Raw genomic sequence first — 23,126 nt, 5'->3', positions numbered from 1 at the left:
GGAAGTTCTGGGGAATCACAGGGTCTGGGTAAGAGCGGCTTCTTTCAGTGATGGGTTTGTCTCTTTTTACACACTCTTTTTCTGGATTCCTGCCAATAATCCTCAACAAGCCTGACTCAGTTCACTGCTCTCAGGATAGTGTAGGAAAGAGGGTCCTGAGGCCAGAATTGGAACCTTCTCTGTTACTCCAAAGAGCAGTGTGTCTGACTCCCAGTTTCATACCCCATGAAATTAAACGTCAGCCTGCAAGACTGCTAAGGACCCCCCCCCTTTTTTTTATTGTTCTCTACCTTTTCCCTTTATTTTTTTAATTTTTTTATTCTTTTTTTAAAATATTACATTCAAAAAATATGAGGTCCCATTCAACCCCACCATCCCCACCCCACCACTACCCCCACAGCAATACAGTCTCCCATCATCATTCCTGACACTTTTTAAAAGACTCTTAGCCATATATACTCATTTGTCTTTGCCATTCCCCCTTTATTCAAGGCATTTTTCTAGTTGCATCACCAGTTAGTGATTGGTGGTAATCCATCTGTGCCACAGAGGCTCATCCCCAGTAGTCTTGTCCCCTGGTGGGGGGAAGATAATGAATTTACATGCTGAGTTTTGCTTAGATAGTGGCCACATGTGAACAATTTGGAGGCTCTCAGGAGGTAAATCTTGGGCACCTTGCATCTCTAGGACTAGTTCAAATTTCAGGCACACAGGCCCATAAGAATTGTCATCAGTTCTTTGTCCACAAGCCTCTCCTGTTACTTTTACCAGAACTGTAGTTGGTGTTGGAATTTAAGGTACACCCAGGGGACCTGAATCTCTGGACTGATCATGTGATAGCCGCGCCCTGAGCCACAATAGACTTGCAACTCCTACACTCTGGTTTATTGGACTTATCCCACTCAGTTACCCAGGAGGTGAAGAAGGTCAACCACCACACCAGGGAGCCAAGAGTGCCTATGACTGAAAGCAGGAAAATTGCATCCAGCATCAAAATGGGAAATCTAAGCCTCCTCTTGATATAGATGTTGTGTGGACACAACCATTCTAAGGTCCACAAGATGGAGGAATAGAGTATGATTTAGAGTGGACTTACTGATAATCTATTCATGAAATATTGTGATTAGTAATCAACAACATATGGCACTGGTGTGGAGAAAGTGTCATGGTGGCTGGGGGGTAGGGAGTGGGAGGGAGAGATATGATGTGGGGGCATTTTCAGGGTTGGAGTTGTCCTGGGTGTTGCTGCAGGGACAGTTACCAGACATTATATGCCCTCCCATGGCCCCCTGGGTGGTCAGTGGGAGAGTGTGGGCTATGGTGTGGACCATTGACCATGAGGTGCAGTGGTGCTCAGAGATGTATTCACCAAATGCAATGACTGTCTCACGATGATGGAGGAGGTTGTTGTTATGGGGGGAGGAGTGGTGTAAGGAGAGTGGGGGTTATGGGGACCTCATATTTTTTTAATGTAATATTAAAAAATAAAGACAAAAATGTAACTTTTTATTATTTATATATCCTTAAAAAGACAATTTATTAAAAAAGAAAGAAGAATGAAAATATAAAATTATACCACATCAAGTGTTAAAAAAATGCTGTGTTGATTTTTCTTGGGATGTCATTGAGTTTGTCAATAAGTTTGGGTAGTATAGACATCTTAATAATGTGTCCGAGCATGTAGGGTATCTTGGAGAATGATCCATGTGCACTTAAGAATAATATAAATCCTGCTGTATTTGGGTGTAATGCTCTGTATACGTCTATTAGGTCCAGGTCCTTTAATATATTGTTCAAGGTCTTTGTTTCTTTACTGATTCTCTGTTGAGTTATTCTGTCCAAGGTGATAGTGGTATATTAAAACCCTGTCTATAATTGTAGAGACATCCATTCTTTCACGTAGGGTTTCCAGTGTTTGTCTCATATATATAAAGGTGCTCTAATTATGGGCATAAATGTTTATGATAGTTATTTCTTCTTGAAAGATTATCCCTTTCACTAGTATGTAGTGTCCTTGTTTGTCTTTCATGGTAGTTTTGCATTAAAATCTATCTTGTCCGATGTTAATATGGCCCATTTTTGGTTATTGTTTACCTGTAAGATTGTTTTCCAGCCTTTCACTTTTAATGTCCTCGAATCCCTGGGTCTAAGATGTGTTTCTTGTAGACAGCTTATAGATATGTCTTATTTCCTTACACATTTTTCCAATCTGTGTCTCTTAACTGATGAGTTTAATCCCTTGACATTCATTGTTATAACTTTCAGGGAATTACTTTTATTAGACATATTTTCTTTGCATTTGTCTTTGTGATATGTTTGGGTTCTTTTTTTCCCTCTCTTTTTCTCTTCTTAGTTGTTCTAACAGTCTCCTTCAACTCTATCTCTCATGTGTTTTTTTTTTTCTATCTTCATCGAGAATTCCTTTTGTTATCTCTTGAAGGACAGTCTTCTTGTTGGCATACTCTCTTAGTTTCTGTTTATCTGTGAATATTTTGACTCTCCATCATTTTTGAAAGCTAGCTTGGTGAATAGAGTATTCTTGGTTGGAAATTTTTTCCTTTTACTGCCTTGTGGATGACATATGACTCCCTTCTTGCCTCCATGTTTTCAGATGAAAAATCAGCACTTAATCATATGGAGCCTCCCTTGTATGTGATGGTTCTTTTTCTGTCACTGTTTTCAGTATTTTCTCTTTGTCTTGAGTATTGGATAATTTGACAAGATTATGTCTTGGTGTGGGCATTTGGGGATTAAAGTTGTTTGGGGTATGTTGTGCTTCCTGGACATGTTTATCCATCTCCCTCAATAGGTTAATGATGCTTTTAGCCATTTTTTCCTCCTACACCCCTTCTGTCCCCTTTCCATTCTCTTCTCATTCTGGGATGCATGTTTGAGTATATTGCATTGTAATTTAGGTCCCTATGTCCCCGCTGTATTTTTTTCCCTCTTTTTACCAATAATTCTACTATTTGTTTGATTTCAGATGTACTGTCTTCCTCATCACTAATTCTTTCCTCTGCCTCTTCAAAACTGCTGTTGTTTGCTGATCGTGTATTTTTGATTTCTTGGATGGTACTGTTTATCACCATCATATCTGTTATCTTTTTTACATATGTTTAAAATGTGTTCTCTATGATCCCCAAGTGTTTTCTTAACATCCTTAATCTCTTCCTTCTCTTCATTAAATTGATCCATGTTATAATGTTTTGAGAGTTTAATTGGTTGTTCAATGTTCTGATTCTCTTCCTGGTTTTTAGCTTGTTCATTGGATTTGTTCATGTTTTCCTGATTTTGGGTATGGTTTGCAGACACCTGCTGCATTGTAAATTACCAGACTGCCCCCTCAGGGAGGATTCTGTTTCCACTTATCCAGGTTTTTACAAGAGAGATGACAAAGGTGCATTCAATCAGACACCATCTTGCCCCACTTCCTCAATAGTGTATTTCTTAATCTCCATATGTTTAGGAAATGAATTTTTGGTTAGACTATTCCTTTATATGTGCACATGGAACATTTATTCAAACTTACCATATAAAAATGTGTACATGAACCTTTTTTCCACATTGACTAAATTCCATGTTATTTCATCAGTTCAACAGGTCTCAAATAACTGAAATAATAGTAAACATTTCAGGAAATTCAACTACATGTTAATCATCAAAAGAAAGTTAGAAATTTCCAACCATAGAAGTGATTCTAGAATTTAATATGTGAGTATTTATAATTTAAACATGTTAATTATATTATGTAAAGAATATTTAGCTCTTTTCTACATCATGTCTCAAACCACATACCGAATATTCTGTGAGATCCTGTCACATAGAAACTGTGTTTTGGTACTCTGAAATTCTGAAAATTATGTGCAGTGATTATTTCCTTTCCTTTTATTTTATTTTATTTTATATATAATAATTTGGCCAAGATTTTATCACATCCTCCACTCTTCTTACATAATACTAATGTGACTGCCTCTGTGAGGAATTCCATCAAACCTTCCTCCCAAGGAAAGTACTGGTCCCTAGGACCCTGTTCAAATATTTATAGCATATTTGAAACATGGACAAAAATAGTCTATGTTTACCTTCCCATTTACCTGTGAACTAGAGGAGAGCAGAAACAGAAATTCCTCATTAAGACTTTGTTACTTCATCCTCATGTTGGACGCAATAGAACTAAACATTCCCTAAATCATTTCCAAACTTTCTGAACATCTGCTCTGTGTCATGAACAGTTTTAGACACAGAAATGGAGTAAGGTTAAAACACATTACTTAATTATAATCTAAACATTCTTTCAATCAAGATGGAAAGCAGATACTTGTAATCACATGTGTTAAATTCCAAGAGAGGCATGAAAGGTATATTAATTTGGTGCGTTCAACAAAGGTCTTTCCAGAAACTATTTGGCCTTCAGTGTGTCTCAACAATGACTCAAGTAAATTACTTAAGGGCATAGAAAGGGTGTTATATCAAAGGGAAATATTTTTATTATAAAAACGAAATTACTAAACAAAGGAAAGAAGAAATTTGTTTCTGTAGTTTTCCTCCAGATTCTTTCCACTACCTTGTGTGGTCAGGGGATATAAAGGAGAGGTGGGGACCTTTTTGAGGGCAAAACTTACCTGTGTCATTGGAAATCTCATTCTCTGAGCAGGGGGTGCAAAGAAAGCAACATGCTGCTTTTCCTTCTTGAAAGGTCTTCCTGAATCCAGGCAAACACTTCTTACTACATACAGAGTGGGGAGTCTGGGAAGAAAACCAGATACATGTTATTAATAGCTCTGTATTTACTTCTCCAACCATTAGATGGTTTGGGGTATTGGGTATCAACAATTTTAAATTTTAAGTGCCTAAATCAAATTTATTGATAAGATGTCAGGTTTATTTTATGATATGAAATAAAATAATTTAGAAATGTATCTTTAAATAAATGTTTTCTTTTCCCATCCTGTGGACAGTATGTGAGAAAAATTTTCTTGTGTAAAGGTAAGTGGTTAAACTAATAATGTGAACACTTACTTAGCAGGAAGGAGGAAGACAACTGCTGTGGAGGTTAGGTCAATGTGTTAACACAGCCAGTGTTTGATCAAGTAAACCTTGGGCTAATTGTAATAAAGGACACTTATGGACTTTAGTCATCAGTGAATTGACTGCATAGATGACTGATTACATGTACAATCAACCAGGGAGATTGCTGTCAGCAATGGATAAGGTTTTATCCGATCAATTCAGTGCCTTAAAATAAAAAGTGATTTCAGCATTTGGAGAGAAATTCCCTGTTCTTTGAATAGCCAATGTCTCCTGTAAACTCCACCAAGGACTTTCATGGGACCTTCACCGGAATGCCTGTTTGCAGACTGCCTGCAGAATCTGGACATGTTCATCCCTTGGTCCCATGAGAGAACTATATTAACTCATTTACTATTTACAGATATCTCATGTTGATTATCTTTCTTTAGAGAACCTGCACTAATAAAATATCCATTGCAAGATTTTGTTACTTTTGTGTAATATTAAGTATTGTAATTGTGGCCTACCTACCTCTGAAAATCCTGTGGCCCATTCTATCATCTCCTCAGAAAGAGACAATTGTTGATCACGTGGCATATCTGAGTTAAAATGTCCTACTTTAACTTTATGTCCAAAACCTTCTGGAAAATTCCAAAAGTTGAGAATGTCATACCTAGCTTCAAATTTCCTTTCCTTATCCAAATTCACTGGATCCCCAGCAGAATTGTTAAATTGGATGTTCTTCCGAAATGGATGTAGCTATAAGAGACACACCTGTGAACAATTGTGCCCACTGAATAAGACAGATCACCAAGGTGGTAACAAATTGTGCCCACTGAATAAGACAGATCACCAAGGTGGTAACATCTCTGATCCTCTGTCATCCCTGCTTCCTAAGGCAACTTTATCAGTAACATTCAATTAAGTAAAAAAAAAAAAAAAAAAAAAGAAACCGTAAGGTGGACTAAAATGTTATAGCATTTACAAAATATTTTCAGTAGAAAATTCCAAATACAATGAAATCAAAACAATCTGTGAGTGTGTGATATGAACAAACCTTAATAGAAGAATCAAATCTCAGCACCCTCAATTACTAACTGAATTCTCCCCAAGTAAGTTCAGCAATACCTGAAGAGGTTGCAGAATTAAATGATATGATTGATGTGCAGTATCTTACAGAGTGCCTAAAACTAATTCGAAAACAAGTTTGTTCCTGTTGTCATGCAAATGTTTAATGGAAGAGGTCTAGGTATTTTATATTAAAAATATTAGCAGGGCAGAATGTTGAGGGCCTTAGTAACATGAAACATTGGCATTGATTAATAACTCCTTCCATATCTGCTATCAGCACCTTCCTGTTCATGACCATTTCTACCTAGGTCTAGGTTTACCTCTTAGACAGTGAACAAGTAAACAATCTCTTGCTCTTTTGGAGAGACAACCCTAAACTTCTTGACTTGAGCATATGTTCCACACCAAGAAAGTCATGATTATGGCATGTTCTGAAATACACATATTGTTCAATGGAAGAGGTATTACCTGCCAGGGGTAAACACCCAGTCCATCTCCATTTTCCACTGACTGCATTTCTAATCGTTGAAAAAGCATTTCATGAAGGCTCTGAGCTACAGCATACACTGCATTATACACATTATAACTTCCTACTTTCATGTCCTTGTCAAACAGCGACCAAGGCAGCAACTACAAGGAGGCATTGGGAGGACAATTCTCCAGAGTGTTACAATCAGATTCAGAAACCAAGCAATCAAAAGAGACGTACCACAATTTCGTGAGGTAAAAGTCTTCTGGGTATTTTGAAGGTTTAACTGTCTGCATGAAAGTTTTAAAATCAGGCAGTTCACCAATATTCTGTGAAAAAATGAGGGCCCCATGGAATGAATCAAGTAAAAAGTCTCTCTCGCTGGTGGTAAAATCCCATTGTGAGGTTGTGATCCAAACTTTCCCTATTACTAAGAAATTCCATCTCCAAAAGCTCAATCCCATTAGTGAGTCAGAGTCACCATAAATGAGAGTCACATTTACTGTTGATTTTCTGATCCGTAAATGATATTGCCAGTCTTTTGAGTAATATGACCTCTCAGTGACAGGAATCATTTCCAGAAAGCCTGCACAGACTCCCTTTTTGTCCATCTCTTCTCTCAAGTCCCATAGGAACTTCACACCTCTCTTATCTTCTGAGATGACCAGTCCCACCCAGTTCCAACTAAAATGAAGCATCAGTGAGACCATGCCAAGAGCCAGAGATGTGTCCTTGGGGGTAATCTGATAGAGAGATGAAAACTGTCCATCATCACTCAGTTGTGGTTCATAAAGGCCATAAGCAAGCTAAAGGGGAAGGATTAAATAGCCAGTATGAGAAAGAGAATTAGTCAGAAGCACAAACTCAGCCCTGATGAAAATTAAGCAATGTTTTAAAGGGGAAGAAGGGAAGACTGCTCTTTTTATATTCTAATCATCTCCAAATCCCTGAGAGAATAATGGAAATTAATTGATCAGTTTCAAGGGTCTAGGAAACTCCTTTGTCTCTTACTCACCTCACTTCATTTATGTTCTGGAAAAGGATATGTGAACATTCCACCATGTCTCTGTATACTAGCTGTACCCTTTGAGAAATGTGTAAACACAATTCCCTCTTTTGACCTTTTCTTTTAAGGTCACTGAAAATAGCAAAGGAAACATTAATTCATCTTCCCTCTAATGAGGTTCACCTGTGGAATTTTGTAGAGTTCCAGCAGTGTCCCAATCTGGGCAGAAACTGCCCACGTTGTTCCCGTAAGGGCTGCTATAGACTTGGTCTCTTTCCTGCAGGTGTAATTAGGGAGGTCCTTGTCCAACCCTGATTGCCAAATAATGGGATTCTCCAAAGTTGTCTGTTCACTGTGTAGTGAATTGTATGATCAAATCCCAAAGTAATGTTGGGTAAAAGATGGGGGTTCCTGTTGATCTCTTCAATTGCAAAAATCAAGGCCAGAACATACTGGTAGTTCTTGGTCTCAAACCTGTGTGGAAGGCAGAAGACTGAAATCATGATTATCTTCAAATTCAGTTAAATGCCCAAATTCAGGTTGAAAGCACAAGTAGTCTCATTCTCGATGAGTTCTTCTGAAGCCTTAGAAATTTATCTAATTCAAAAAGAGCAAAAATGTATTTGATTGCTATGATTGAATTCTGCTTCCTTGGAGGAAGATGATACTGTTTACAAAGGAAAGTGTAATGAGTGATGAAATTCATATAGAATTTTTAATTTATTCTTTATATCAGGAAATAAAAATGATTTTTTTCATATTAATACATTATTAAATGGTTTATATAATGACAGTATTATTGTCATGAAGTTGAAGTTACAGTAATTCCAACTGAAGGTTATATCTCTTCAAAAGTTCAGTTCCAGTGCTTAGGTAGAATTGGATGTGAGAGACAGAGGGGCATAACATCTGCATGGTGAGAAGTGTCCACAAAAAGAATGACAATGAATTCACTGAAGGCTCTACCCCATCAAATTTTGGATCTGCCATCTTCCAACATCAACAAACTGAGAAGAATATCAGAGCACAGTATAGGAAGAATCATGCAAGGCAGGAATATTTGAGAGAAGAAAAATAATGAAGTGTGAGTTTTTGCCTAACTATACCTAATAGGACTGGAAACAATGTAGTATTGTAAAGGGAAAAGTGTTATGATGTCTAAAAGGTCTCTTAACCATTTCTTTATTAAAATATTACAGAGACAGATAAAGTAGATACAACCCTAGTAATTGGTTCTTCTGAGAGCTACAGAGAACCACAGGTTCTATGGACATGGCAGATGGAGTTCAGTGCCATGTCAGTTGGCCCTACTTTGGAGTTTATGGTTCTGTGTGATGGAGCTGGAATTAGACGTGATCTTTTCCCCAAGCCTCTCCTGTTACTTTTAACAGAAATATAGTTGGTGCTGGAGTTCAATATATACACAGGGGACTTCAATCTCTAGACTGACTATATGATAGCCAGGCCCTGAACCTCAACGGACTTCAGCTCCTACACTCTGGTTTATTGGACTTATCCCACTCAGCTAACATGGAATTGAAGAAAGTCAACCACCACACCATTGAGCCAAGAGTGCCTTCAACTGAAAGCAGGAAGATTGCATCCAGCATCCATGTGGAATCTAAGCCCTTTCTTGATATAGATGTGGAGTGGATACAAAGATTCCAAGGTCCACAGTTTGGAGGAATAGAATATGGATTAGAATGGACTTACTGATATTCCATTCATGAACCATTGTGATTACTAATCGAAGAAAATGTGGCATTGGTGTGGAGAAAGTGACCATGGTGGCTGCTGGGGGTGGGGAATGGAAGGAAGAGATGAGATGTGGAGACGCTTTTGGGACTTGGAGTTGTCCTGGGTGATGCTGTAGGGACAGTTACTGCACATTGTATGTCCTCCCATGGCCCACTGGGTGGACTGTGGGAGAGTGTGGTCTCTGATGTGGACCATTGTCCATGATGTGCAGCAGTGCTCAGAGACAGTCACCAAATGCCGTGAATGTCTCATGATGATGGAGGAGATTGCTGCCATGGGAGGAGGAGTGGGGTAAGGGGTATGGGAGGTATATGGGGACCTCAGGTTTTTTGAATGTAATATTAAAGAAATAAAGACAAAAAATATTACAGTCCTATTAACATTAATATTAATCCAAGATCTTCAGTTCTATTCCCTTCATATGACTCTTATTCTTTTCATCTTTATTGTTGATTTGTGCAGTTTCACTTCCTTAATCAATAAGTCATTTCTGGGCACAAATGAAATTCTTTACATTTTTATTACCCAGCAAAAGAATTTCCAAGAAGAATGAAAATCTGCTTTCATTTCAAAAGTCCTTTTTTACAGACTTGATTAACACAGTAATAGGTATTCCATACTGTACATTTCACCATTAGACACAGGTTTCCAAATGTGCTCAAAAAAAACAAACTTGGTAAACTTTTTTCAAATATAATTTATATTTAATAGATATATTTTATCATTTGGGAGAGAAAGGTTGAAATTTCTCACTATGATGCCTGATTTTATATCTTGTTTCTCTTTATTGTTTATTTATTTGAGGCTACTATATCTTTATGTATTTATAATAATTGCTTTTCCTTTGTGCAGATTTGAACATTTTATTATTATGAATGCACCTTTCGATTCCTAAGGATGCATTTTTTCCTCACCCATCTATAAATATACTTACCTATGGTTAATTATGGCTCTTATCTTTAGTAATCTTTGGTATCTTTGTAACTAATTGCATACTTTGGTTTTCAAGTTTTCATTTATTTCTTTAAATGTGTCCTGTAATCACGTTTTACAAGGAAGTAGGATAATAAAATCTCCTATGGAAAAAATTGAATTACCCTGAAGGAAACTCTTCTAATACATAGGGAAAAAAACAACATGCAGAAAATAATATGAAACAATCTTTTAAAAAAAGACTATTAGCAAATTAGATAATTTCCTATCAGTCTTCACTTTTCTGCAATGATTAAAATGTATGCACTCATAGAAGTTGATAAAGCATTAAAGAAAATTGAGCATGTAACTGAATATATTTGTTAGGAGAAGAGTATTTTAATATGAATAAACACACACACAAAAAAACACTCAAAATCAGAAATTAGACTCTGCTTATATGGATAGATATTGAGTAAAAATTGGAGGTGGCTGAGGGTGAGGTAATGAAGGATCACCCCCACTCAGGGGCTGATCTGCACAGGCAGATACTCTCCCCATTCCAGATCTGAATGAGCCAAAACCATTAGCCAAGTTTGCTGATGCAGAATGTCATATGCTTCATGTATCATGGGATGTAATTTGCTCGATGAATCCCTGAACAATAAGAATTTCCTTTAAAATCAAGGTAAGGATAAGGCCTGTTAATTTCAGGATTGCTTTGTACCTTACTGGAATTGCTAGCGATTAAATAACAGGCAAATAAGAATGGAAAGAAAGGAGCAAACCACAATCTTTTCATGGTAGTAAGATGGGTCAATGGGAAACCCAAGAGGAAATGTGAAAATTGTTTGTAATTGATAAGGAAGTAGTCAACCGAATATATACAACTGTTAATGGCATTTAAATATAATATCAATAATTTATTAAAGCTTTATGGGAAATAGATATGATAGCAATAAATTAATAATAAATTCTTTATTATTATTAATGGTATAATATTGGGCAATTTCATTTATGCATTTTAATATAATAACAATTAACATAATCATGATTGATTATTATTAAGAAATTTATTAACAATAAATTCACAGTAAATTTACCCATAAATCAATTCCTCTGTTACCAATGAACAGTATCATAAAGATCTATTGAGGAATGTAAAAGCATCAAAAAACAGGGAACTGGGTTTAATTCTATGCTTGAGCACCTGCTTCCCATGTATGAGGTCTCATGTTCAATCCCTGGCACCTCCTAAAAAAATGTCACAACTATGTCAATGGTCTGCAAACAAACATGCTATAAAAGTTTAGTAGTATTATGATGGAATTAATGAAAATAGTCCAGTAATGATTGAAGTGATGAATGCACAAATATGTGATTATACCAAATATCATTGATTGTGCATTTTTGATGAATTGTATGCTCCATGAATATGCATCAATAACATTGTTTGGTTAAAAAAAAGTTAAAACAATTAAACATTACAAGTTACAGGGCCCAGAGGATGAGAAGGAGAAAGGGAATTATTTTTTAGTGGGTGAGGGTTTTCTATTAGAGATGATTAAAACCTTTGGGTAATGGATATTGGTGATGACAGCACAATAAATGTGAATATCATTAATACCACTGTATTGTACACTTAACAGTGCTTAAAATGGAAAATTTGGATGATTTGTATATTAGTATAAACTATTTTAAAAATTCATTGAGATATTTATAAGGTAATGTTAATATGGCTTAAGAGGTTTTCTGGAAGCATGGTAAGTTCAGGAAATTAGTGAAAATAATTGAGAATGCTAAGGGGAGAATATGACAGAAAAACCAATAGTTGCAATTTTTTATTAGGCAAAATATTTTAAATAGAATCGAAGATATGGATATAGCACCAGGACAGAATATAAAATGGAGAAACAATCTGTGTTTAAGTGACTCTTCCATGCATTATCTAGCTAGTCTTGAAAAACAGTACAAGAATAATGACCTGTTTGAATAGTGGTGAAAGTAAATAATTTTGGAATATAGAATTGATGTTATCTAATTCATACTTGAGGCAAAATCTTTCCAAGTCTCAGAGGAAAAATTAAATAGTAAAATTAGCACATCTATTTTTCAAACCGTAGACTAGGGAGACCTGACCAAAAAGGCACACAGAATAAAAGAAATTACACCTAAATTTTACTTTAAGTGAAATTTCATGCTCTTTTTTACTTCAATATATGTTATAGAAAAATATTTAAAACAAGCAAGAACAAAATAAAATGAATTTTTAATGAGCAAGTTCTTGTTAATTCCAATAAGAAAAATATTCTTAAAAGGTGAAAAAGCCTGTACATGAATAGAAAAAATGGTCAAAATCCTGAAAGGCAAATCATCACACCCTCCAAGCTTGTGAGCAGTGAGCACTGTGCCTGCTGAGACTAGTGAATATGACTCCCAGGTGAAAAAACCTTATATATTTGCAAGTGCATATTACTGTTACATCGGGATTTATTTTCAGACAAAAATTAAAAAAAAACAAAAACAAATCTGTCAAGGTGTATATTTTCCTGAGGTGGTTTGATTGCCCAGCAGAGTGTAAGAAGGGAAGCAGTTAGTGCCTCCTACTCTGTCAGACACAACACCTCTCTGTCCCTCGGTATTAAAGTGTTCTTAAAACAAGCTGGGACACATGAGAAAATCTGGCCTTCTACACCAGGAAATTCATGTCAAAATGTCCCTGAATGAAATAAGTTGAACTGCACTGAAAAACAGCAATCACCAGCCTCCTTCAGAATTAGGTGTGTACATCAAAGACATTGACAACAATGGGACAAATATGTTTTGAAAATTATGAAGAGGAAATAAGCAGGGAAGCATTGGAGGAGTATTAAAGAATGAAAGATAGGCAGACAAATATCCAGAAACGAAAAGAAAGAAAACTTAGTTGCAAAATTTTTCAAAGGAGAAAACGGTCTCAAATTCCTAATCTTTCCATCCCCTGTCAAAATTTTGCTCAGCTTCTTGCAAATGATATGTATCTGGCACTTTCAAAAAAGCATTAACCCATTATTTTATTGTGTGAAACTCCTTATTCTCACGTGAGCAGAAACTATTTGCTGGAATCCCCGGAAATTTTTTAATCAATTTTATTGAAACGTGTTCCCTTGAAGTTTCATTTCATCAATTCATTAATTAGACCGTCAGATATAGATCTTGCAGTCACAGAAATCTACAAAGCAAAGTAGTTTAAATGCCCACATGAATGAGAATGAAGCTGGAGTGGAAAATATCTCACAAATCATTCATCTCTTATCCCTAGACTGGCAGGCAGCTGGAGGATGCATGAAGGAACCCTGACAGGTGATGATACAGAGATATTTCAAACAGTAGTCAGATGCCTGTTTTAAGAAGTCTGTCCATGCATGGGGGACACAGGTATCTGGGGCATCTTGGTAAGATTATTAGCATCTATACTCATGGGGAAAGAAAAATGTGCAAACCATTGTTTGGGGAACAGACATATTTTCCTGTAACCACTTAGCAAAGCTCTAACACCAGTGGATTGCATTTCTAAAGAATATCACTTGATCCACTGCTTGTGGTGCAGAAGCAGAGGGAAAGGCAAGGTGGGTGTAGTTTTTTGGAGAGGGTTGTCTCACTTGGATTCCAGCACTGGAAATGAACTAAAAGGAAGAAAAATATAATATTCATTCCCACAGAAAAACTTCCAGTAGAAACAGAAAAAATAAATTACATTCTGGGATGTGAATAATAAGTGGGATGGAGAGGACAGGTAACGTGGAGTATGTTGATCAAGCCACCTGCAAATTGCCTAGGCAGTTTTCATTGTAATAATCAAGCAGAAAATGAGTTCAAAAGCACTTACCGCTTCATATAGACTTCCTTGGTGGGTTTGGTGCTCCCATCGTATGTTATAAATGTATAAAGGGGGAAAAAAACACCTATAATCAGATCTCCTTCCTTAAATACACTGGGTTTCATTCTGATGAAGCAGGCAGGATAAGTCAATCACCATGCTGAGAGGGGAAGATAAAGGAGCAGGAAAATGAAAATAAATGGGTACATCACAGAAATGTCTCCCTGAATCAGAGCCAAAGCTTTAAGTCTGTGCACAGGATTTAGCAGACAGAGCTGAAATGGAATCTGTAGCCTGAAGTATATATATATATATGGATCCACACATATGGATGTTTGTGCTGGATATTATTATGACCTGGAAAGGGAAATCTAATTCCTGGAATGACGTCTTTTTATTCATCTTTTCCATATCCTCAAAGACAATAGGGGGAACTGGAACATATTTTGCCCTTGGGCTCTGCATCTGAGGTCCTGCACCCAGGTGGAAACCAATGGTTGAAAACATGTTTGGATTATCCTCTTCACCCATAGGTGCTATGATATCATCAAGTCCAAGGATAATAAGGCTCCAGGGACAACCTTCTCTCCAGGCAATTTAGTCTAACCTTTGTCGGTGCAGCAGGTCTAGTCAATGAATTGGTGTTCATTGCATGAGAACAATGATGTGTCATGAAGGACTCATGTTTGTCAAGATTTAGGCAAGAGCATCCTGGAATCATGCACTCCAGAGTCCATAAAGATGGGCAGCCTAAAACATGTAGGTCCCAGAGTAGCCACACAATACACCCGATATGGCAGACATAAGCCTTCATGCCATACAATGGATCACAGCCACCCACAAATCAATGTGTCACTGCCTGGATAAGCAACAGTCACGCTAAATTCAAATCTTGGAAATCAGTAGCTTAAGGACAATGTTAAAATAAATGTGCATTTGCATTATGAATTCCTAAAATGTGACAACCTTCAGTCCTTATAAAGCATCCTAAACCCATAGGTTAGCAAGTTATATTGATTCATTCCTCCACCTCCAGATTGGTTTCCTCAAATATTTGTACTTTTGGGGGAACATGGCCTTACGTAAGAAACTCTTGTCTTTTCTTAACATAAGGCAGAGAAACATATCAGGAAAGCATCCCCTACACTCTACGACATCAAACATTGATGACACAGGCAATGATAGATTTCTATTACCACGATGTAAAAAGTAAAAGACTTAAGGCAACTGACTTGGAAGGGAATTTGAAGATGTGACCATCATGCAGGCCCATACCCTTACAAGGCAGGGATTTTAAGTGTTGGGAATACCGCACAAATTTATGGTCTACCACACTCAAGCTTGCCTCCTCTGACTAGAGGTAGTAATGATCCCTAAGCCTACAGATAGTAGAGCTGACAAAGCCCTAGAAACAAAAAGACAACCTAAACAGACAACAAGGACTTATTCCTTATACATTCCAGGTAGGAGTGAAGGACACATATCACTGTGTTCCAGTGTGGCCTTTTTCTAGTCATAGAGGCTGGTAAGTTCTTTGCAATATTTGAGGATATGTAGGGATGGACATTATGACAAAGATTGCATTTATGTTTGTTGTCCAAGAGTTCAAAATTGGAAGAAAGAGCTATCAAAAGGCAAATGCAATCATATCCAGGTGAACCTTCCCTGGTAATATTGAGGAGCAATGTCTCCTTTTCCAATACATGATGGACAGAAGAAGACCTACCATGTAATCACATTTTTCTCTTCTTAAATCCTGGCTTTGTGGCTGAAATTTCACTTACTCTACTTTGCCAAGAAGAACTTGTTGCTTGGTTCTAGATATGCAAAAGGAGGCTTATGTGGAAGAGTGTGGTATCAGTGATTGAGACTCCAAGCATTGACAAGTGGCTGTGGAAAAAGTTTATGAATATGGAGCAAGGCATTTTTTTTAGAAAAGTGATAGCTCTAGAATCTGAAAGGAAGATAAGAACCTTGAAATCTTCTGAATCAGGTTTAAATAGAGTTTTCAGTGTGGGAGCTTGGAGTTATTTTTTACTTTATTTTTAAGAAGTTTTAGATTATAGAAATGTTAGAGCAGAAACATGGAGGGTATCCATGTGCCCTTCTACTGCCCCCATTCATATTTTCCAATATCAATAGCATCTTTCATTAGTATGGAGCAGTTATGCCAATTGGTGAATTCATACAGAAGCATTGCTACAAACCACAGTCTATAGTTTGCAATATGGTTTTCAATTTGCACCATACAATTTTGTGAATTTTGACATTTATAATGGTTTGTATCTGTCTTTGAAAATTCATGCAGAACAATTTCAATTTCCTCAAACTTGGGGAGACAAATGCAAGCACATACAGCAAGTCTCAACAAATTTAGATATATTGAAATTACACAAAGCACTTTTTCTGACTACTGTGAAATGAGGCTGGAAATCAAAAAGGGTCGAGAACATAATTAGAAAAATTATATGGAAGTTAAACACACGTTTACACAATCAGTTTGACTTGGAGGAACTCAGCAGATAAATAGTAACTACCACAAATGAAAATGAGAAAAAACATAAAATGTATTGGATGCAGCTAAATTAGTGCTAAGAAGGCAGCTCATTGCCTTAAATAAGTACATTAAAAAATAAACAGCCAAAAACAAAACCTTAACTAAACAGCTTGAGGAAGTAGAAAAAGAACAACTATTAAATCCCAAAGCATGCAGACGGAAAGAAATAATGAATAAAGCAGAATTAAATGAAATTGAGATTAAGAAAAATTAGAAAGAATAAAGAAAATGAAAAATGATTCTTTGAAAAAAATTATAAAATTGAAAATCCCTTAGGTAGGCTAGGAAAGAAAAAAAGGGAGTTGATGCAAATAAATAAAATCAGAAATGAGAGAGTGTATATCACCACTGATCCCAAAGAAACAGAGTATTATAAGAGGATATATTGAAAAAAATTATGCCATTAATATGGACTATTTAGATGAAGGGTACAGATTTCTAGAAAGGCACATCAAACTACATTGATGAAAGAAGAAATTCAAGAAATTCAAGAACTGAGCAGTCCAATCACCAGCAATGTGATTGAAATAGTGATAAAATTCTGTCTATCAAGAAAATCACAGGACCAGATGGAAGGATGGGCAAACTATATCAATCATTCCAGAAAGAAGTAATACTTATCCTGCCTAAAATTTTTCAAGTTTTGAGAAGAGGGAACATTACCTGACTCAGTCTATGATCACATGACCATCTCAACAGATGCAGAAAAGACATTTAACAACACACAGCCTCCTTCTTGATAAAACCACCTCAAAAGATAGGATTAGATGGAAACTTCCTCACCATGATAAAGAGCCTATAAGAAAACCCCATAGCTATCATCATACCCTATGATGAAAGGCTGTAGGCTTCCTCTCTATGATCTGAAAACAAGACAAAAATGCCACTGTCCCACTCATGGTTACCATTGCATTAGAAGTACTTCCTTGAGCACTTAGACAAGAAAAACAAATAAATGGCATCCAGTTTTGGAAAAGACAGACTTTCATTAATTGCAGATGCAATGATTCTACATGTTGAAAGCCAAAAAAAAAAAAAAAATCTGCAGCATAGCCACTAGAGATGATTAAACAGTGCAGTCAAGTGGCAGGATATATGAGCAAGAGGCAAAAATCAGTTTTTCTGTGCAACAGTAATGAGAAACCTGAAGATGAAATTTTAAAAATTCTATTTCCAATAGCAATTAAAAGAATTAAATATCTAGGAATAAACTTAAGTAAGATGTAAAGAACTTGTAGGCATAAATTACACAGCATCCCTACAGCAAGTGAAATAGGACCTAAACAAATGAAAGCATATTTCATATTGACTGATTGGAAGACTAAATATAATTAAGATGTCAGTCATTTCCAAATTGACTTATAGATTTAACCCAATTCCAATAAATTTCCAACAACATATAAAGAGACTTGGAGAAGCAAATTATCAAATATATTTGGAAGTGTAAGGGGTCCCAAATAGCCAAAAAATTTTTAAAAGAAAAATAAATTGGATGATGTTACTTGAACTTAAAATACAATACAAAATTACAGTTGTCAAAACTTCATGGTAGGCAAGCACCAGCTGGTGATGCAATTAGAAAAAGATCTTGAATAAAGGGTCAACTCAGACAAGAGGAATATCTCAACCTACAGGTAATGTCAGGTGTTAAAATCTGCTTTTTGACCTTGAATAAAAAGGGGAGCATGAAAGGACAAATGAGATTATATGTCTATGAGTACCCAGAAAAGAGTTGGGATGTCATCAAAGGAGTCACGCATATGCACCCCTCAGCAGAATCCCAGAGACAGCCAAAGTAGATAGAACCCAGGTACTGGTTCTCCTGAGGACTACAGAGACCTATTGCTTCTATGGTCATGGCAGATGGCTCTGGAGTTCAGTGCCATGTGAGATGGCCCTAATTTGGAGTTTGTGTTCCAGAGTTTGATGGAGTTGGACTCAGATGTAACCTTTCTATGCATGCTTTTTCTGTCACATTCACTGAACCTGTGGTTGGTGCTGGGTTTGATGTATACTCAGGAGATATGAATCTCTGGACTGTCCATGTGGCAGCTGGACCCTGAGGCTCAGCAGACTTGCAACTCCTACCATCCGGTTCCTGGACTTACCCTGGTCAGCTAACAGGGAGGTGAAGTAGGTCAGCCACCACACCAGGGAGCTGAGAGTGCCTACAACTGCAAGCAGGAGAATTGCATCTGTCAACCATGTGGAATCTAAGCCCCCTTTCGATATAGAAGTGGAGTGTACACAACCATCCCATTGTCCACAGGATGGAGGAATAGAGTGTGGATTAGAATGAACTTACTGATATTCTACAATGGAACTATTGTGATCAGTAATGGAAGAAATTGAAGAATTGATGTGCAGAAAGTGACCACGGTTGCTGCTGAGTGTAGGGAAAGGGAAGAAGAAATATGAAGTGGGGGGATTTTCAAGACCTGGAATTGTCCTGGGTGGTACTGCTGGAACAGATACCAGACATTTTATGCCCTTCCATGGTCCACTGGGTGGACTGGGGAGAATGTAAGCTGCAAAGTGGTGCAGCAGTGTTCCAAAATGTATTCACCTAATGCAATGAATGTGCCACACAGTGTTGAAAGAGGTTGTTGATGTGAGAGGAGTGGGATGAGGGGGGTGGGAGTATATGCGGACCTCCTATATTTTTTAATGAAATGTTTATGATAACAGAGAAAAAAATAAATGCAAAAGGAAAAAGAGTAAATTCATGTTAAGTAAATCATCCATGTAGAGCAGAATAGGAACAGACTGAAAAAGAAACTTGAGCCTCAAAAGTTCACTTAATTAGATTTGTTAATGTATAGTCATGATGGTAACACAACTTTGTGAATATAATCAACATTCGTAAATTATATAACTGAATGTGGAGTAATAGGGGAAATATTGGTAGTATATATATTGCTAAAATACAAATTAAAGGTAAGCAATGATAAGACTGTGCACTATAGTGAACCGTAAAGGAATCTATGGGTTATAATTAATAGTACAATTATATTATTCATAATTGCTAAAAGATGGAAACAATGTAAGTGTCCATCAACTGATGAATGGATAAACAAAATGTAATATATTCATACATTGGGTTATTATTCCTTTGTACCAAGAAATCAATTGGATAAGCACATGACAACAAGCAGGAACTTTCAGAATATTAGGTTGAACAAATTCAGACACAAAAGGAAGATTATTTTATAGTCTCACTGATATGATCTAAATACAATGAGTTGACTTCTGGAGTGGAACTGTGAAGTATAGGTTGGTGGCAGATGGAATGTGGGATGTATGTAGAATGTTTAATCAGGTAAATTTCAAATAGGTGGTAATGGTGGCAATTGATGGCTACAAATAATGAATGTAAGAAACACTGATTTGTGGAATGAATGTGGCTGAAACAAGTAGTCAAGTGAAATTATCGTTATATGGAGGACAGCTGGAGGATGATATTGGGAATGTATAAAAATGATTTTGGAAGGAGATGAGAATTGTGGTTAATAATATAAAAGGAGGAATGGACTTCTACACATTTTTAAGAATGTGCTGATACAATCGGAACATACAAATAATATATTATATGGAATATACTTAAGAACACAACTGTAATATTTTTGAAGCAACAGCAAAGTTGGTACTATATTTTCTTTTTACAGATCTGAAATTAGTATTTATTGAATTATTTACACGGTTCATTGCTCATTACATGAAGGTATATTCTAGAGCTGACATTTTGTACACATTTACATACATTTTAAAACAATGACTGTAGACTATTTAATCACCCACTCCTCTATTGGCTAACCACTTTATTAGCAAATATTCTCTTTACCACCTTCCTTTTCTGTTTACCAGGAAAGATAGAAAAGTTCCTTGCTCTCTTTCACCTTGGCACATATTTAACTGAGGAGAATTTTACTTGGCTCCCCCGTTCCTGTTTCTATCTCTGGCACATTATAAATGATAGGAATACCAATTACCCTGTACCTGGGCACACCCTGTCATCTTTTGCTATGATATTAGAGTAGCACCTTAAAGTTTACAAAACACTTTCAGTTACAACATATGAGCTTTACCTCAAAATGTGCGGTGATTTAGCCTGAAAAATGCTTTTATCTTCCTTTCAAAGATAGGAAGGTTGAAGAGCAGGGGAAGTGAGTGTTTTGCCCGAGATGACACTGAAGTTGGTACTATATTAATGCTAAAGGTTAAAAAAAGAATCAGAAATCTGGTTTTGTGAGCTATGAATATGATTAGTATTTTTTCTAATTTTTTTTCATTAATAAGGAGTGACTAGGCCGTTTAATCTGCGTTCATCTGTGTATCTTCCTGAACTCTAGAGGAACATCTGAGTTAGTAGTTGGAATTAGATGAGCTCAAAGTTCCTGGAATGAACTTTATAGGAACAATGTTTCCATAACTCGTTGAGCTGTGTTTTTCTGTTTTTTTTAATTTTTTAAATTTATTTTTTTCTTTATTTTTTTAATATTACATTAGAAAAATACGAGGTCCCCATATACCCCACCCCACTCACCACACTCCTCCCCCCCAAAACAACAATCTCCTCCATCATCATGAGACATTAATTGCATTTGGTGAATACATCTCTGAGCACGGCTGCACCTCATGGTCAATGGTCCAAACCATAGCCCACACTCTCCCACAGCCCACCCAGTGGGCCGTGGGAGGACATACAATGTCCGGTAACTGTCCCTGCAGCCTCACCCAGGACAACTCCAAGTCCCACAAATTCCCCCACATCTCAACTCATCCTCCCACTGCCTACCCCCAGCAGCCACCATGGCCACTTTCTCCACACCAATGCCACAGTTTCTTCAATTACTAATCACAACAGTTCATGAATAGAATATCAGTAAGTCCACTCTAATTCATACTCTATTCCTCCATCCTGTGGACCTTGGAATGGTGTCTCCACTCCACATCTATATCAAGAGTGGGCTTAGATCCCCATGGATGCTGCATGCAGTCCTCCTGCTTTCAGTTGTAGGCACTCTTGGCTCCCTGTGTGATGGTTGACCTTCTTCACCTCCTTGTTAGCTGAGTGGGGTAAGTCCAATCAACCAGAGTGTAGGAGTTGCAAGTCTGTTGAGGCTCAGTGCCTGGCTATCACATCGTCAGTCCAGAGATTCAGGAACCCTGGGTATACATTAAACCCCAGCATGAACTACAATTCTGGTAAAAGTAACAGGAGAGACTTGTGGACAAAAATCACCTCTGAGTCCAGTTCCATCACACAGAAACACAAACTCCAAAGTAGGGCCAAATGACATGACACTGAACTCCATCTTCCATGACAATAGCATCTGTGGGTCTCTGGAGCCCTCAGAAGAACCAATGCTTAGGGTTGTATCTATTTTATTTGTCTCTGAGAATCTGCTGAGGTGTGCATAAGGGCAACTCCTCTGATAACCTCCCAGCTCTTTTTGGAGACTCATGGCCATGTAAACTCATTTATCCTGAAAGAAGTTGATGTGGGATGAGTGGTGGGTGTGGGGAGTGGGGCATCTGGGAGCCCCTTATATTTTATAATGTTACATTTTGTTAGATCTATTTATCTTTTAAAAAGATAAAAAATTTTAAAAATAGAAGTAAATAAATATATAAATATCACCAAAAATTTATAAAAATGTAGACTATAATGTAAACCATTATGTAACCAAAATTTTATGAGTGTGCAGTCTAAAATGTATACAATAATGCAAACAATATTGGAACTATGATTATTATCTGTGTTTCAATATCTGTACATCAGTCGCATCAAATGTAACATTCACATGTATAAAGATCATTTCTCGGGAAGGGGGAAATGGGTTTGATATTGAGCCCGTGGGAGTCCCCTATGGTCTATATATGGCTTTACTGTGACCTAAAACTTTTTTGAAGACACACACAAAAAAATGGAGACACTGAGGAAGAAACGGAAGAGATTGCCTTGCCACTGTACATACAGGGCAAAACCTATTACAGTGATGAAAGGGAAAACATCAAAAATTTTCTTATAATATTTTTCATTCTTTTATTATTCCAGTTCATTTTTTACTTTATTTTAGTTTTTCTAAATTCTTATATATTCTAATTCTAATCTTTAACCTATCATTACCATTGCATTTTCCTCTTAACTGAATTTGGCTAGATATTAGGCTTCATTTTTTTAAGAAGTTTTGGATTACAGGGGTTTTCAACTCTGTCACGGGAGGAGCACAGATGGGGCATGTCCTTGATGGGGATGCATGTGTTGGAGGGAATTTTCCAAGGCATGCATATAGGATATGTAGATATGTTTGGATGTTAATGGGTTATGACATAAGAGGTAGAGTTTCACAGGACAACTAAGGGAGTGCTAAGGTCCCATTCTGGGAATCTCTGTTGCACTCCCCAGTGGAGGAGCAGCAATCCCCCAAGTACAAGGGCAAAGACCAGTGAAAAAGAAAGTTTCAGTGATGGGTCCTTGATA

The 23,126-nt window shown here is 36.9% G+C and overlaps 1 pseudogene; it reads right to left on the bottom strand.

The window, feature by feature from the left end:
- LOC131276758 (vomeronasal type-2 receptor 116-like) overlaps positions 1–23,126 on the bottom strand; it is a 54,149-nt pseudogene that overhangs the window by 5,097 nt on the left and 25,926 nt on the right.

This window comes from Dasypus novemcinctus, chromosome 30 (assembly GCF_030445035.2).
Source record: "Dasypus novemcinctus isolate mDasNov1 chromosome 30, mDasNov1.1.hap2, whole genome shotgun sequence".
NCBI lineage: Eukaryota > Metazoa > Chordata > Mammalia > Cingulata > Dasypodidae > Dasypus > Dasypus novemcinctus.
Note: the sequence above shows the minus strand (reverse complement) of the source record. Positions and strands in the feature narration are given on the sequence as shown.